The sequence below is a fragment of the Vidua chalybeata genome, chromosome 4, assembly GCF_026979565.1.
Source record: "Vidua chalybeata isolate OUT-0048 chromosome 4, bVidCha1 merged haplotype, whole genome shotgun sequence".
NCBI lineage: Eukaryota > Metazoa > Chordata > Aves > Passeriformes > Viduidae > Vidua > Vidua chalybeata.
In genome coordinates this window covers 29,325,955-29,342,968 of record NC_071533.1, presented here as the reverse complement: position 1 = coordinate 29,342,968, position 17,014 = coordinate 29,325,955, and positions in this window count along the sequence as shown.

The window sequence follows — 17,014 nt, the reverse complement described above, 5'->3', positions numbered from 1 at the left end:
AATGCACATTTTCCCAAGATTCTAGATATTCTTGGAAACCTGTAATCTAGCTTTAGAATATGTAATAGTTTGAAATATTAGGTTCATAAGTTCATTTGTCACAATGCCAGAAACAACTTGGCCCATTAAAATCATGCCCATACACATCAAAGACACTGTCAAAGACTAGAATGACTAGAGCGAGATGCTGAAACATTGCAAAGTGAGAGTATGCTGTGCTCTGACTACCATTCCAGAAATAAACCACTTCTTTCAGAAGGCAATGGCACTAACAGTAAAGAGGCAGTGGAGAGGCATATCTGAGAAAACTATATGAATAATAAGGATAGTAAAGTAAGGAATAAGTTGCTTAAACTGTTCTCAAATACCTACACTATCATGCTACTTCCATAGGCAAATGCTTTTCAAGAATACTCAGATAAAGCTGAACCTGCTATGGAGAAGAGAAAAAAAAATCTGACCATCTCCAGCCTTTTCTAGGAAAAGTTCCAGTGTAACCAATATCAGTTCCTTGCCAGTTTACTCTGCCTGCCTTATCACTCCTTGTCCCCTGCTCCACCAGTCTCCAGAATGTGTATCTTTTGGTGTTCATGCATCCCCAGTCTCATGCTAAACCTGCAGGCCATGTCCCTCTGTGTCCTTCTGAAGGCCTGAAGGTACCTGCTCCCAGCAGTACCTTAAAACTGGGATAGGACTATTAGGAAGGGCAATTAAAAGTTAGAGTTCATGCTGAGGTCTCCTACCATTGACGTATGGAGGAGATATGCTGCCACTTCAACTTGGTTTTCATTCAGACTGTGTCCTTTTGTGACCTTCTGGTAGCACTGCCTTCCTCTGACAGTAGAGTCATGGACACTCAGCCCAAGCTAAAATGGGAGGAATAACCTTTTGCTTTTCTCTGTTGCATATCTTGGCTTTAGTTGGTGTTCCTCAGCAGAAAAAACTGATAGGCTAGGCAATCTCTTAATATCCCATTTAGCCATATATCCATTATTCTCGTCTCCTGTGATTCACTAACAATAAGTTAGATTCATAAAAACTGAAAAAGAGACCAAATGGAAGGAAAAAAATCCCTAAAATAATTGTGTGGAGGAATTAAAAAGATGAAAAGGAAGAAAATCTTTATTATGAAGAAACACAGTGGCCCAAACATTTAAACATGCCTGTTGAAAATTTTCCTGGAATCCTGAATTTTCTAAGTGCTGAGTACTTTCATCTGCCAGTAACCATTACCTTGGTACTTACAAGTCCTGTCATTGAATTAACTGCTCTGAAAAACAAGACCTATTTCTTTTCCCCAGTGCCTGAAGTGACTGATGCAGATGCAGGTGTTTAATTTTAGGCACACAGACTTGAAAAACACAAGTGATTAGATCCAGGGTTAGTTCCCAGATAGATTTACTATAGCTAGACAAAAACCCACAATCCTTCTGCTTTACATTTTACTAGAAAAGTAGACAGGTAAGATAAAGCTGGTTTAGTGAACTACTGTTGAGCCTTCACCCTGCAAAACCAGCAGTCTCTGGAACATCTCCCAGGTAACAGATATCTTGGCTTAAATAACATAGTACTACTCTGGTCTTTCATAGCAATACGAGGCACTTTTTATGATTTTAGTATCACATATCTACTCTCACGTGTGTATGAGAGCCTGGGCAGAATTAGAAAGAGCTGTGACCACTGGATTCCTATTAAACAAAACTGTAGCTCCATCCCCCTGTCTCTGATTGCTTAACAGGGGAATGGTTGCCCTTGCTTTGAACTATGCACCAGATCTGTGCTGCTGGAAAACTCTGCCTTAAAAACTTTTTTTCAGCCTTGGATTTAAGAAGTTCTTTTATGTTCTCTACTTGTAAGTATCTGACACATGCAGACCTTCTCCCTTCTAGAAACAGGGGTCAAGTGCTTTGAGATGCAGATTAACTTGGCAAAGTTAACAAGTGTGGTGCATCTTGCATACTGCTGTGCTATATTAATAACCAATAACAATTTACAGCCCTTCAATAAGGGAAATGCTGATAGATCAAGCAACCCTGAAACATTTGAGTGTGAAACCAACTGAACCTCTCCAGGACAGCAAGATTATCTATCTTGCTATCTATCTATCTAGCGACCTGTCTGATTTATGAAAAAGTTACCTGTCAGAAATAGAATCCCACCTTTTAATTCAGATATAACTTTTCTCTGTACTGCAGGGTATCTGGCTTGTGTGCTCAGGAAATGAAAGGTGGAGCCCTGGTGCATTCGCCTGTGCTCCACAGGAGAACATTCTGACTGAAGAATCTCCTCTTTTGGAGCTTCTGTCACTGACTCACTGATTCCAAAGTGCAATGGGAAGCTCTGGATGGGGTCAAATGCCAACTAGGAAAGCTTAGTAGCCTATTTTATGATGCTATTTTTTTCAGGAAAAAAAACCAAAACAACAAGGGACATGAAGAGAAAGCAGCAATGACACAGGGAAGAAGCACGTTGAACTCTCTCAAATTTGAAGAGAATTTTGGCTTTGTTTTCAGAGAATTTTAACCCTCTTGAGGGAATGCTTACTTTTTCCACCCCATTTAATAAAACTGATCACAGAGAACTAATTTCTGCTAGGTAAATAGCAACTGGTACATCAATTTCCTGCCAGCAGCCGCAGTTTCAACAGTTTCAGTCTTTCATTCAAATGTGTGAATGCTTTGCTTAAATTGCACATTTCTCATTTAGTGTACCTTGAAAATACATGCTGTCACTCATTCAATCTCTGAGAAGAGTTTGGCTGTGCTGTGGCTTGCATAAAGCAGCACTAGAGAGAATCATTCAAGCGGGTAAGAGGAGACATTAGAACACACAGAGGTAGAGTTTGGGAAAATTTAAAAAAGCTTCTGCCTACAATTCTGGGTAGTATATGAAGTAGAAGTTCTAAATTAGCTTTCCAAATCCATCTGACTTCTCTCAAGAGTTAAAGGCCAACAACTCACGTTAAAAATAAATTATTGCACGGACTCAAGGGTCTTGAAAAGATAAAAGGTGTCTCTTAAAAAAAAGTCCAAGCTGAAAGTCTTAAATGTAGCAATGAATTAATGCAAATCTTCAGAAAATTCTACCTTGCTGATCAGTTCCTGTAAGTAACCTTTCTTTTCGTCCCCAACTGCTCCATTATATTGACAGGAAGAAACTAGGATGCCATTTACTTAACCTAGCTAATATTTCTCATTTGTAATTCCCAGAATACCAGTTCTCCCCCCCACCAGCCTGGGAGCCATGTGATTTTGTGTGTTCATACCACTGGCTGCTCTGGGGATTCCAGACCTTCTCATGTACCATGCTGACATTTTGCAGTCAGCCCTTTTTGGAGCCCAAGAACAAGTTACAAGAGGGAATATCTCTTGGATAAAACTAGGGCTTTTCAAAAATTCCCAAATGAGGATTTTTATGGGTTTGTTATTTTTTTTTCCCCACTAGATAATACCTGCTCACAGATATTTCATCTTTTTACAGAAGTAGTCTAATTGGAAAAAAATATGCAGATTATGCTGCAAACCGTTCTATTTTCAAAACAGTTGCTCAAAATAAAATTTAAAATTTAATTTACATTTAAGTTAAAATAATCCTGGTTTCTCTACAATAACACTGTTTTAGGAAGGCATTTCACAGACTTTCTCCCTGAAGTCACAATTCTTATTTTTGCTTTGAGACAGGACAGACTTTAAAGACATGAAACTTCTTACAAAATGAAAAATCCAGTTCCTGCACTTTCAGAATAAATCTAGTTATTAAAAATATGTTATTAAAAATATTTGCCTGCCCTTGTTCTTCTTTGATGTGTACTGTCAACATGTGTATCCACATTATGGCTGCAACATGATGCAAATCCTGGAAGCCAGGGTCTTTGTTAACCTACCAGTATTGATAGCTTATCTGGAGTCATGGTTCATTAAGCATGGAGTTTGTGATCCTATGAAAGGGAGTAGCAGTTAAAAAGTGAGCATATAATTAGACACATCACCATGACAAAACCCTTCAGTACACATCCTTTTCCTTTTTTTCTTTCTAACATGTTAACTAACATCTAAGTGATTTTCTAACATGTAGAGTTATACTGTGTCTGATTTCAAGCAGTACCTCAGCATTTACCTACCAGATGGCAGAGTTTCTGGGAAGAAAAAGGAGTGAAGATCTGATAATCTGACCTCCCAGAAGCAGCATCACTTCATGCTTCAGCAAGAGCACTGCATGCAATAGAAGTGTGAGTAGAGCTCACATGGCAGCTATGGGTGCACTCTTCAAGGATGTCATCAGTGATGTCTCAGTTCCAGCTGAGTAAGCAGGATGCTCCTTCCCAGCTACCTCACAATGTCTTTTCACACAATTGGTCATCCAGAGAGAAACCCTCCATATTGGAGCAGATGGTTCCTTAATCAGTTGGTAACAAACTCAAAAATACAAGTCTTCCTAAAGTATCTTGCACTGCTAGTATGAACCAGACAACATAAATCTCATGCTTCAAGCATGCAAAGCAGTCATGGATGAAGATGTACAGCCCTGAAAACAACTGAAAGCACAGCCAAATCAGTAGCTTTGCTAAGGAGAAATGACACTTAGTAAGAAATCAGAATTATTTCTGGGTCTGATTTTGTCCTTACAAGAGATTTAAGAGAATATACAATAAGTGCCTCAATAAAGTTCACTTTCCCTGCTAATGCCTATCCAGAAAGAGGTTTTCACAGGCCAACAGAAAAGGAAAATGTTTCTACAGATACAAAGGTTCCTCCCACTAACAACATTAATGCCATGTTCACTGTTAGTTCAGAAGCATATGAGATGAGGGGAAATGGAAAGTTAAGCATTCAAAATTCTGCCACTAGTAGGTAGAAATAAGGTTTCATAATGTATTTGGGGATGCTGGACAGAAGTAGTTGCCAAGTAGTTTACTAAACTTTTAGACACCTAATTTTTGCAAATTAAATTAGTAATTCAGAACCACCATGGATTAAAAGTACCATTCTGTAAAAATCAGTTGCTTAGCCCCATTGCGTAGTCTTTCTAGTAATTTTTAAACTGCTGCTGACAATTCTCTAAACCATAAAAAACCCTAACATATTCTAACATGTGAGTCAACAAACATCTACACAGGGAAACTAAAAACCCATGAGGCCAAACTAAAAAGGGAAAATGTTTCTACAGATTCAAAGATTCTTTCCACTACCAACATTAATGTCAAGTTCAATACCATTGCTAAGACACACATTCTCTCTGTCCTCTCTACGGAATTTCATTTGTGCATGTCAATGGGAAGGACCTTAGGAAAAAGTAAAATGTTTTTTCCTTTCTTAATGAATGATGTTTGCTACTTCTGCAATGGGAGATGGGTGCTGCAGCACCCTGTTACTCTTGGACATTAGCATTAAGCTCACTAGAAGGAGGAAATCCTGGAATGACTGCAACAACTTAGCTCATTAGAAGAGGAACAGCTTCCATCACAAGAAATATGTATTGGTAGTCAACTGGAAAAGCAGAAAGAAATACTAATGCTTACCAAACTCACACTGGCAGCATTTTTTCCAGTGAGGCTATGTGTTATTAGCAGGTGTTGCAGGACACAGCAAAGAATTTATCTGCAATAAAACTTGTCTTAACAACAAAAATTTGGTGTACAGGTGTCCAAGCAACCCCAAGAATCAACTGAAAAATCAGATTAATGTTTTTAATAACCAAAATTAAAAACCCAGAAAAACTTAATTTTCTCCTAATATTTTTCATTTGTATGGAACAAAGAACTGCTGAATGTATGGATGTGTGAAGAGGGGAAAGGGTTTTAATCTTCCAAAATTCCTAGCTGAGAAGCATTAACATGGTGTTACAAAATCATGTAAAGATCTTTAAAAGACTGGACTGAACCACTCTGAAGAAAAATAAAATGTGGGTATGAGTCTGACAACAAATTTTGGCAGCTGTCACAAGCCTAGGTAAAGCCCTCATATTGCCTTCATAGCTGACATCACTAAATACATCTTGCTGCACATAACATAACCAAATCATAAAGCAAAATGGTTTATTGTCAACAAAGCATTTTTTCCCTCTAAAATGACATGCCATCATTAGCATCCATGCTGCTAGCTTTGAATGATGTGTTACCTACTGTTCTAGCTACTGAGCAGAGAGAAAAATGGGAGAGAGAAAAGGTTCCCTGCAGCTCTGAATTGATCCTATAGTCTGCCCTGGCACACAGAAGGCAAACCTTTTCAGACATGAAAATTGATTCAGGCCTTTCAGTCTTCAGTTTCAACCACCAGAAGACTTCCACTTTGTCTGGAAGTCCCTTGGGCTAATTTAAAGGCTAAGGTGCTCATGTCTGCTGGAGATGTGGAGATGGTTCCATTAGTAAGTGTCTCTTCAGCATTAAGAATGACTCCTTCCAGATCAAGCTGTGTGTCTTGCCAGAGAGTGCTGTTAGCAGCAGCAAACGACTGATTCAAAACCTAGGGGTCCTTAATAAAGTTACAAAATAAAACTAAATACATACCAGAAATCCAGGAGGAAAAAACTTACCTGCTCTGGGCACTTAAATAAATGATTCTTTCATGCTACAACACTAAGTTGTAGTGTCAAACTAAACTGATTGTTACAGGCCTTTAATTCGCAAACACAGCACTACTTAGGATAAAAGAAATGGAAAATTCAGAGTACACAAAAAAAGTAAAGCCAGCCCATTTTCTTACAGTTCTTAGAATCATGGTGTTTTGATTTTTTTTTCCACCTAACTTTGTACTAAATCACTTAGTGGAAAAATACAATTTTCTATTTCTCATTTCTTTCTTTGTGGCACACCCAGCCATGGCTTGCTGACATCAGTAAAAAATTCCACTGGCCAGTGGTACTGAACAGCAGCTTTACTTGATAGGGGAAATAAGTACCTGTCTTCTGCAAAAGAGTCTCATTCTAGCTTCAAGCCATAAAATAACATGCCATTTCTGCACTCTTTCCTCCAAATATAACATTGCCTTTCATATCATCCAGTCATGTGGTTGTCAAGCACAGAAGTCCTTTTCACTCTTTTGTCTTCTCCTACTGTTCACAAAAAGCCAAATATCTTTGCAATGAAAGATCTCACATTTGGCTGTGTCCTGAGAGAGCTGTGTAATCTCTCACTAGCATCCTGGATTCAGGATGTCAGCTCTCACTGAACCATGAAGGCAGCTTAACAACAAACTAGATTCTTCAAAATACTGTTTGCATATAAAAACCCCCAAAAAATCAATGGACTGCTTTTCCTCAACAATATATTTCTCTCTGAGGATGCAATAAGTACTGTCCTATTCCTTTCTATCTGTATAAAAAGTTTGACAGCTCAGGCACAATAAATAAAAAAGTATCGCAAACTAGTCTTTTTTTCCAATTACCTAATCAAATTATCTTCTTTCTTTATTGTTATGGTAGAGAAAACTACTTCTGATTCTGAAATCAGAGAATACAGCCAATTGCACAGTGCAAGGGAGACTAGGTAAGAGCGAGCCTCATTTCTCAAGAGACAATTTTTTTAGCCCTATTTATAAAACAATGAGGTTATAAATGAACTAGCAAGAAAATCCAGGAATTTAAACTATACTTGAATAAATATTTGGCTTCTCCTTTGGCAAAAGGTCTGTCAAGAAAAAAATGAACATTCATAGATACAAAGCAGTAGCTTGTGCAGTGGGTTACATTCTGATTTTCTTAGTTTTCAGGCCTCTCTGAAAGATTGCTTTCTCTTAGCCAGCCAGGCCTTTGATATGCTTATCATGCATTTAAAGCTATTTATGGATGGATATATAATCCTGTCTAAACCGATTAGAAAAAATTAAATCAATCCACCAGCATCTACTATATTAAATCATGTCCTCATTAGGAAACATTTCTGGAACACCAAACCCACCCATTAACAATCTTAGTTGGGGGAAAAAAGGCTGGGGTAGAATCGCAGACAAGTTCTCTTTCTCTCATTTCTGTGAGAGAATTTAACAAGCAACTGTTTTCCAGCAGTTGACCATGAAATGGATCATGTTTTATTTATTCTGCACAAATGGCAAATCACAGCTAAGTGTAGCCTTGGGATTAATCAGTGGGCTTTTATCACTGGGACACTGGTTGGACTTCGGTTCCTCTCAGAGTGCCTACAAATCACTCTGATTAGATGCCTGTCTGAAACATACATCATTTGACTTTGCTAGCTTCAGGCATAATACAACTGGAAGACTGTATAAAGGGGATGAGCTTCTACAGCGTGGGTCACTAAGACTTGATATAAGGAGTGAAAATTAGTGTGTCTGAGAGAAGGCTAATGAATAACAGCCAGGAATGCTGTGAAAGTCTAATCTAGGGGGAAAAAAAGTTACAGAGCCTTGAAACACTTAACTGTCCCATTTCCTGGAAAAAAAGACTGGCACATTTACAGCTGAGTGCTGGTGGTAGTGCTAGGGATCTCACAAATTGCAGCTTTCCTATCTCCACTCAGCAGAAGAAAAAGAACTACTATGGAGATGAATCAAAATTCAACACAAACATTACTGGAAAATTGATATTGGTTAAGATAATTTCTAATTGATGTAATGATATCAGCTCACTTCTGTATGGCAGGCAGGAGCACCTGGCCTAATGAATCTACCCTGGAGACATTCAAGCTTGCAGCTCCAGTCATATGTTAGTGACTTGGTCTTTCTGGGAATGTAGGCAGAAGAGGACCTTAACATTTAGCAATCCTGAAAAGAATATATGTATTTTCTGGTCCCATTAAAATATCCCCAAATTTGGCCCAATTCAAACACATGAAACATCCTGTTTCAGAGATGCTGAAGCTCTATCAAGGAATTTAGGTTTTTCTACATTCCATTTAAATTGTACATCTCCCTCTCCATTGATGATAACATGGGAGGTTCAAATCTCAGTTGCTTGATTTTCCAGTTCCCAAATCCAAAAGCATCTCTACACTACCTGCAGAATAGATGTCCCTGCTGTGGTGCTGTGCAGCTCTCCATTATGACTCTTCACACAGAGCAATGATTTACTGCTGCTACTGTCAGCGAAAGCAATACTAGTTGCAATCTGATAGTAACTGCATCAACACAAAATAACAAAGGTTGTAAATCTAGCCCTGAAGCCTTGGATTCAAACCCCACATAGCATGCCATGTGTCAAAATGGTTTATTGAAATAGTATGTTCTTAATTATTTGAAATGTGCTTCATTTGATTGCTACACAATACACAAATTTGTAGAGTCCATTTCTGGCATTTGCGTTTCCTGACTTGGCTGTATATGTTTTTCCTGCTTACACATACAGATCCTATACTGTCTATGAATTTTAAAAAAATACCTTGGGCTCAATCTGGATATGAGGTATATATTAATGTAAACCATTTTCATTTGGAAAAGTAAGTATTACAGCAATATTACTTATTACCTCCTGCATGAACATGATAGATGTGCTTTCTCTTCCCTTTGCATATTACTCATTTGATTCCGTTAGTCTCTTGTCAATACCCATATTCACAGCAGCTGCTTCTGTTCACTGAGCAGAAACGAAAAGTATTTTTCTTTGAAGATGATGTGAACACTGTTTAATGAATCGTTCACCAAGTACTACTGCAGCTCAGTCATCCTACAGGCCATATTAGACTCAGGACCCTTGAATCTATAGCCAAAATAAGCCTTAGTAGAATGTCTTCTGTATTTAAGATAAGCAGTAGCTTGCAAAGTATTAAGGGAAAATCCTATACTCTGATCTGAGGTATATTATAATAGGATCTACTTAATATTCAATAGAGCGCTTTCAACACACTTTCATTTTAAATACAATTAATGTATTGCAATCTCATATTTATCTCTCTGGAGAGCCTAAGAATATTTTCTCCATTGTACTGCAAATGGAAAAGAATCCTTCGGTGTCCTGACACATTCCTTTGGAGATTTTCAGTGCTTTAAATCAAAGCACCAAAACAAGAGTTTATTGTAGCAACCCAGAGGGAAGCATCATCTCCAATATCCTGATTCTCTGCAGCTGCTCATTCAGCATGGATGCAAGCTGGCTATTAACACTAACACATGTGGACTTCCTTTGGAAGAAAGACTATATCTCCACACTGCATATTCTTTGCATGTAAGTGGTATCCATAAAAATTTAGGAGAATTTATATCCAGATGCATACCTACTAATATATTCTCAAATTTTATATGCATGAAGTTTTCATTACAGGGAAAAAAAGTATGAAAGGTGAAAAAAGGCCATCAAGCTGAAGAGTCAAGTGTTCAGAACAGGCAACAACAAAAGTCTTAATTCAATTCCACTGTACATAGAGGTTATGATATTGCTATCAATTATATGCATAGAATTTCTCAAATGGACTCCTGTCTCATTTGCACTCGGCATTGATAGAGCTCAAGGAGTGAGTTGTTATAACCCCTTAGTTATTTTTACTCTAATTTTAGTCCTTGTCCTTATTACTTACACAACAGTCTTTCCTATGCTGACTATAGAGTAGCTAATTTTCTCCTGTTTTTTTCTACAGTATTCTCCCCTAAACACCTCAGCTACTCCAGTCAATTATGGTACTGTCCCCATTTTTCAGGCAAAGCAACAAAGGTACAGCAGCAGAAGTGAAAACTGCAAGAATTTATATCCTAAATTGATAACACAAACTTTTATTTATTTGCTTATATAGCCTTTTAAAAAAACTTTGTATTTCAAAGCAAAAATCCAGTAGACATCAGCTATGGTTGTGAGAGCTCAGCATTTTTATAACACTGAGTTAGGTTTGTAGAAAGCAAGATTTATAATAAGTGACAACTTATAAAAATTTAAGAAACTTCCCCAAATTATTTTGTGGCAGATGCAGGAAAAGACTACAAGGGATAAGAATGGCATTCATTTGCTTTTTCCATGGCATCATTCTCCTAATAAACCCTTCATTCGTTCACCACACACCTCATTTTGCAACAGTGAATGATACCATTTTTATTCTATGTATTTAATGAGGCTAGAGCATTTTGGAGGAAAAAAGCATGTAATAAAATAGTGCATTATGTTGTTTATGCACATGAATATCAATTTAAGATTGCAGAGCATACCAGCTGCAGTATTTCTTAACTTTTGGCTTCCTAAGTTTTACAACATTACCATTGGTTTAATGTATGAAATCACAGTAAAAGTGCCTAGGCTATTAATATAAATTTCTTTATGCAGAACAATACTTAATAGTGAGAGCTCTAGATATAGTTTAGTACAAGCTTCTGCTGCTTGAATTAATGATGCCACAGAAGTAGCAGGCCATTATTTCTTAGGAGACCAAATTGTAAGTGTATTTAGAAGACCTTTAAAGTAGATTTCATAACCATTTACTAGTACTAGAGGATGGTAAAATTAAGAACTCTCCAGCATTTTTCAAATGTCTCAGGTTTCAGGAGGAATATACTCTAATTTATTGCTTCCTTCTGTACTTTTAAATCTTTCTTTCACATTTGGCATGATGTGTAAGGGGAAATTGCAGGAGAAGTTCTGATCAATTAGTGTAATCCTGGGACTGCACATATTCAGGGACATTGGGGCAGACTGAATTCATGCTAATTGCAGCTTGAGTAGTGCATCTTTCACAAAATTAAAAATATTAGATCTTCCTACAGAAAATTATGGAATCACAGATTTTGCCAGCAGTACTACCTGTAAAGAATCAAGCATTCTACTTAATCTACAGAAATTAAGAAATCCAATGTAGGAAAACAGAGAGGCATGTTTTAGTGTACCCAGACTTAGTTACTTTGGGATTTCATCAGAGATGACATGAGGTACCTTTGCTTTTCATCCAAGTGATTTAATTCTGTTTCTGAAGTAGCACTACATCTTAGATCTTGGAAGAAAACCTAGACAGGAATAACAAAACACCTTGCAGAAGAATTCCTTTGAGAGAGAGAGAGAGCAGGAGAAAGAAAGCAAAAGGGAGCAAGGCTTGTCCATACTTCTGATAAAACATATCAGAATTAATTCAAAATTTCTGCAGTTTATTCATTGCTATTCAGGATAGATTTATCAAGAGTACAGGCATTCTTAACTCTTGCAAAAAAATGACTTTTCAGGTACGTAATCTATGCTGAATGAAGAATATGGATGGTGCCATATTTTAACTCTGGTACTCCAAAAAACATATTAGATTATCACAACTTAACTGAAAACAGAACAAACAGGATATTTGATGGATTGTTAGAACATAATTCAAATGCTTCTGTTCAGAAAAGCGTAGAACTTCACATGAGACGCATGAGTTTTCTAATAAAACCATACATCTCACACAGAAAACAATCTACCTCTACTTCCACGTACATAAAACATCCATCTTAGCAGCTGGAGAATGCTGCCAGGCAGTGATGTGGGCCATAAGGAGCTTAGCAGTTGCATTCCTTTCCTGCCTCTCCCCTGCAAATACTCTTGGACCCAGATAAGCAAAGGAAAACAGGCAGATTGTAAGACAAGCCATGGGGCAGTAAGTTATTTCTGATGTAGAAGTATGTCTTTAACAAATGGAAACTAGTGGTATGATACTCGATACAACTTTATTTTCCTTTCTAAGTTATGGAATCATCCAAAGTAGGATTACAAAAAAAATCACAAGAATGTGATACTAGCACTCATCCCAACTAACAGCAATGGGGAAATTACCCATTCCACTCAAAGGCCCTGAGATACTCTGCCATGCATTACTATGTTTCCTGAAACCTGTAGTCTGCAGATATGTGTATTATAGATGGAAACACAATCCCAAACTCAGCAGGGGCACTGTCTCTTGCAGAGACAAAATGCAGCCCACCAGGCCCCCTACTAAGGCAAAAGCTTCCTGCTTATTTAAAGTTATCTGGCTGCTCTGTGCAGGGGCTGTTCCTACTCCATACCAGTTTGCTTCCAGCACCCTCAGGACCTGGCTGAAGCAGGAAGGGCTGTCCTGCTTGGAGTGGCTCATCAGTACAAGCTGCTCCTGCCCCAGTAGCAGCAGCTCCCACAGCTCCTGTAGGTACCTGCAGAGCCACTGCCTGCCAGGGGACAGGGGTAGAATGAAGCTTTTCAGGATAGAAGAATGGTAGCCTGGTGTAGAGCCTCCCATGACCATTTCAAATGCTACTTAGAGCCAAGTTCAGCTGGCCCTGAATCTCCCTCTCCCCCCAGATGGTGATTATTGCCCACAGGTTGGTCTCGAGCCATAAGGCAGCACGATCAAGGAAGGCTGCAGCGAGATGTTCACAGCTGAAAAGAAGCAGAGCCAATCATTGCAGAAGGAGCAGACAGCTGAGAGAACAGCATGAAGCTGTGCTCCATGGTCTGAGCAGTGCTGCCTGTACAATTAAGCAGCTTCCAACAAATCTGACCTCTGTTCAGCTGACTGCAGAAAGCAGACAAAAAGTATCCTCCCCAGGAATAACTGCTCTGTTCTGCTACAACAATGCAGAAATTGGCTCTACCTTAGGGGTTGTTCCACCACTGAAACCTGCTCACCTTTATAAAGCACAGCAGAAGACTTCACAGTAGTTTTTACTCAAAATCTAACCCAACTGGAAACGTGCTTATTAATAGAATGACCCTCCATGGATAGCTATAATGCGTAAAAGGATCTGATCATGGTCAGACACTGAACTGGCATGGACAAGGCTAAGGAGTAAGTGAAGCACTGTCACTGTTGCTAATGTCCATATCACAGGAAAGGCAGGCAGACATGCAGGTTTAAACACAAAGGTTTGTAAGTACTCTGATCACAGCCCAGAGGATTTCATCCATCTCCTACAAACACAATTTCTTCTTCAATGCTTACCAGTTCCATTGTTCAGGTGGAATACCATTGTCATCATGATACTGTTCAAGACATCTCTTATGAATCCATTTAATTTTAAATTAAGTGCAGAGCCAAAAGCTTGAATTCAACCTATAACTAAATAGATGAGGCATTAAGAAAGAAACTAATCCAGATTGTTTTTTTCTGAAGTTTGCATCATAGAAAAAGTGCACAGCATTTTGCACTTATAGTATGTCTTCAGCCAAGTGTTGATCTCAAGTACTGTGGATAACTTGCAGTGCCTGATACTTGTTCTGGATGTGAAAAAAGTTATATTTTGTCCAGCATTGCCATTTTAGTCCACATTCCATCAAAACTGCTGCTCGTAGCATGGCAAAGAACCAGGAGAGAAGAGGGAAGAGACAGATGATGGTGACTGTGAAGGCTGACAGCAGGTGACAACTGAGAGAAAAGAACAGACCTATGTCACCATACCAAGACATTAAATGCCACAAGACACGAAGGTCCACCCAAATACAAAAAAAAAAAAAAAAAAGAAACATAAAAAGCCCCCAAAGCATAAAAACTTAATGAAAGAGAGAAAAAAGAAAAGTGTGATGAATCAAAAAGACACTAAGAATGGCCCAAAATACATACTAGCAAAACAAAAGTGGTTTAATTTCATATTTGAATTCTTAAATCAGAAGTAATTTTGAGTACTGATACAGTGAGTACATTAATACTGTATGCACTCCATGCCTTTGATTATCAGGGCATTTTTAACTACACACAAAATTTTAGACTATTATTTGCCTCTGTTTAAGCAATTAGGACTGCATTCCTATCTGTGTTCAAAGTTTGTTCATATCTGACTGTTACACAGCGGAAAAAATGAAACTTCCTAATATCTATACTTCCTTTATTATACAGCTTATGCCCTTTCCTCAGAAAACAAGACAGAGAGCTGCTGATAAGTCCTACCTTCCAATGTCAGGTATATTTGAAGTTGCCTGGTGTTCTATTTAAGGACTCCATCAGCTAACAGCCCCACACCACCTGCCATCAATCACCAGAAAACAGTTTACAGAGCAAGGATGGCTTAGACATTTTAAAAGTGACTAGAATATTTTCAAACCTTTAATGTATTTTATGCCACAATTTATTCTAATATTCTTGCTGTACTTTGTATCTAAAAAAAGACAAGCATCTCAAATAAAGGTCACTTACTCTAGGAAGCCCCTGGTGGGGCCATAAACTGAGTGATGACCACTGAATCCACTCGCCCTTATCCAATGCATTATGTGCAGTACGTGATGCAGTATGATTCAACAGAAGCTTTTCTCACTGCAAGACACAGTATCTGTTTCTATGGAATCAGATTCCACTTTGTGCAGACTTCATTTCAAAATACAGTTTGTGCTTTTCTGAATAAACAGGTTTGAATTAGGTCCGTAACTCAGCCTTTATAAATTTAACTATAGCACATAATAGGATTATTTACCACTTTTATAAAGTGACAAGTGTCTGCTACACAATATTTGGGGAATTATACAGTTTGAATGCCTTCGGTTAAAAGCAAGCCTCCAGCCTCCATATTTTTATAAGATCAAAGCTAATATTTCTCTGTTTATCCCCCATTCAGAAAGATGATGTCAAATCTCAGCCAGAGTTTTTTTTGCATTCAGACTTTAACAGCCACTGATTATTGCCTATCACAGATAGAACTGCTGGAAGCCGTTTAGAATAAGCCTCATGTAGCTTTCGCTTTCATTCCCCGTGCATTCTTCAAAATGCTGTGAAGGATGCCAAGGTAACTCCCAATCCAGAAGGGAGCTCAGGCCAAGGCTACCCCACAACCTCCAATTCCTATAGCTGTGATGGAGACCCCCTCAATAATTTGTACACCATAAATCTGTATTTGTTTCTGCAAGGATTCTCTGCAAGTACAAATCAAAGATGTGAATCAGGTTATGTGTGATCCTGTATTTGCCTCTAAATTACTACCCTTTGCTCCCCCATAGATTCTAGAAACACAGTACTCCCCCTGGAGGGACTTACAAAGGATGGAGAGAAGGGCAGGTGATGAAATTAAATACCTTTTTATACTCCATGCAGAAGGGGCTCAACTTTTTTCCTTGTACGAGTCTAAGGAGAGGCGGTAGTGTTCCATGTCAGGTAAATTTGAGCTGAACAAATCTCCCATAAGGGTGGAAATGATCCCTTAGCCAGCTGAGACTAGATTCCCACAATCACGGGCAAGAGTACTATAGATATCTTACTCACAACATCTGTTCCAGACAACACCATAAATCGTGTATTTCACACACATAAAAACACCCCCACTGAAATTTAATATGCAAAAGGAACAGAGTAGAAGAGACTAAGGTCCATGAAATGGAACTGGATTATTTAGATAACACTTCGAGTAAATCTGTGAAAGCTCATGACTTATATTACAGAGCACCACAAAAAACCAAACCAAACAGCTAAAAAACCCAAACAAAAAAAATCCACAAAAATCAAACAACAAACAACTGTACCATTTTCAGAGCAAATTTCCTGCCAAGCCTAAATAAGACACTGACAGTCTAAACAAAAACACACCAATCAGGTAATAATTCGGTGTCACAGGGAACAGCCATATACCCTGATTTCAGCTCCTCTCTAACTGAAACTATTCTAGTTGACTCAGGGTACCACAGGAACAAGCCTCAAGACATCCACCCACTGCAACAGCCCTATGCCTCACTGGGAAAAGGGCAGGAGAAATCCCTCCTGACCCACAGAAGAACATCAAAAACTCCGTGTCCCCTGGTGCACAGGGATAATAAAACATAAATCCTCAAAATTATTCCAGTTATTCAGATTCCTTTCAAGGAAGATAACCCTTCAATCCAGGAAGATAACCTCTCTTTTCCAAGGGAAAACAAACAAACAAAGTCAGATAAGCAGGGACCCACAACAAATTTCTTGTGTCAGAAATGTTCTCTTCTGGTTATACAATTATATTTCCATAAGATGATCAAGACTCATTTGAAATATTTGCCTTCACAGTACTGGCTGGAAATGTTGATTTGCTGGAGGGTAGGAAGGCTCTAGAAATGGATTTGGAAAGACTGGATACATGCCCCAAGGCCAAATTCATGAGGTTCAACAAAGTAAAGTGCCAGGTCCCGCCCTTGGGTCACAACAACCCCAAGAACCCTGGCTTTCATCAGGAATAGTGTGGCCAACAGGACCAGGGCAATG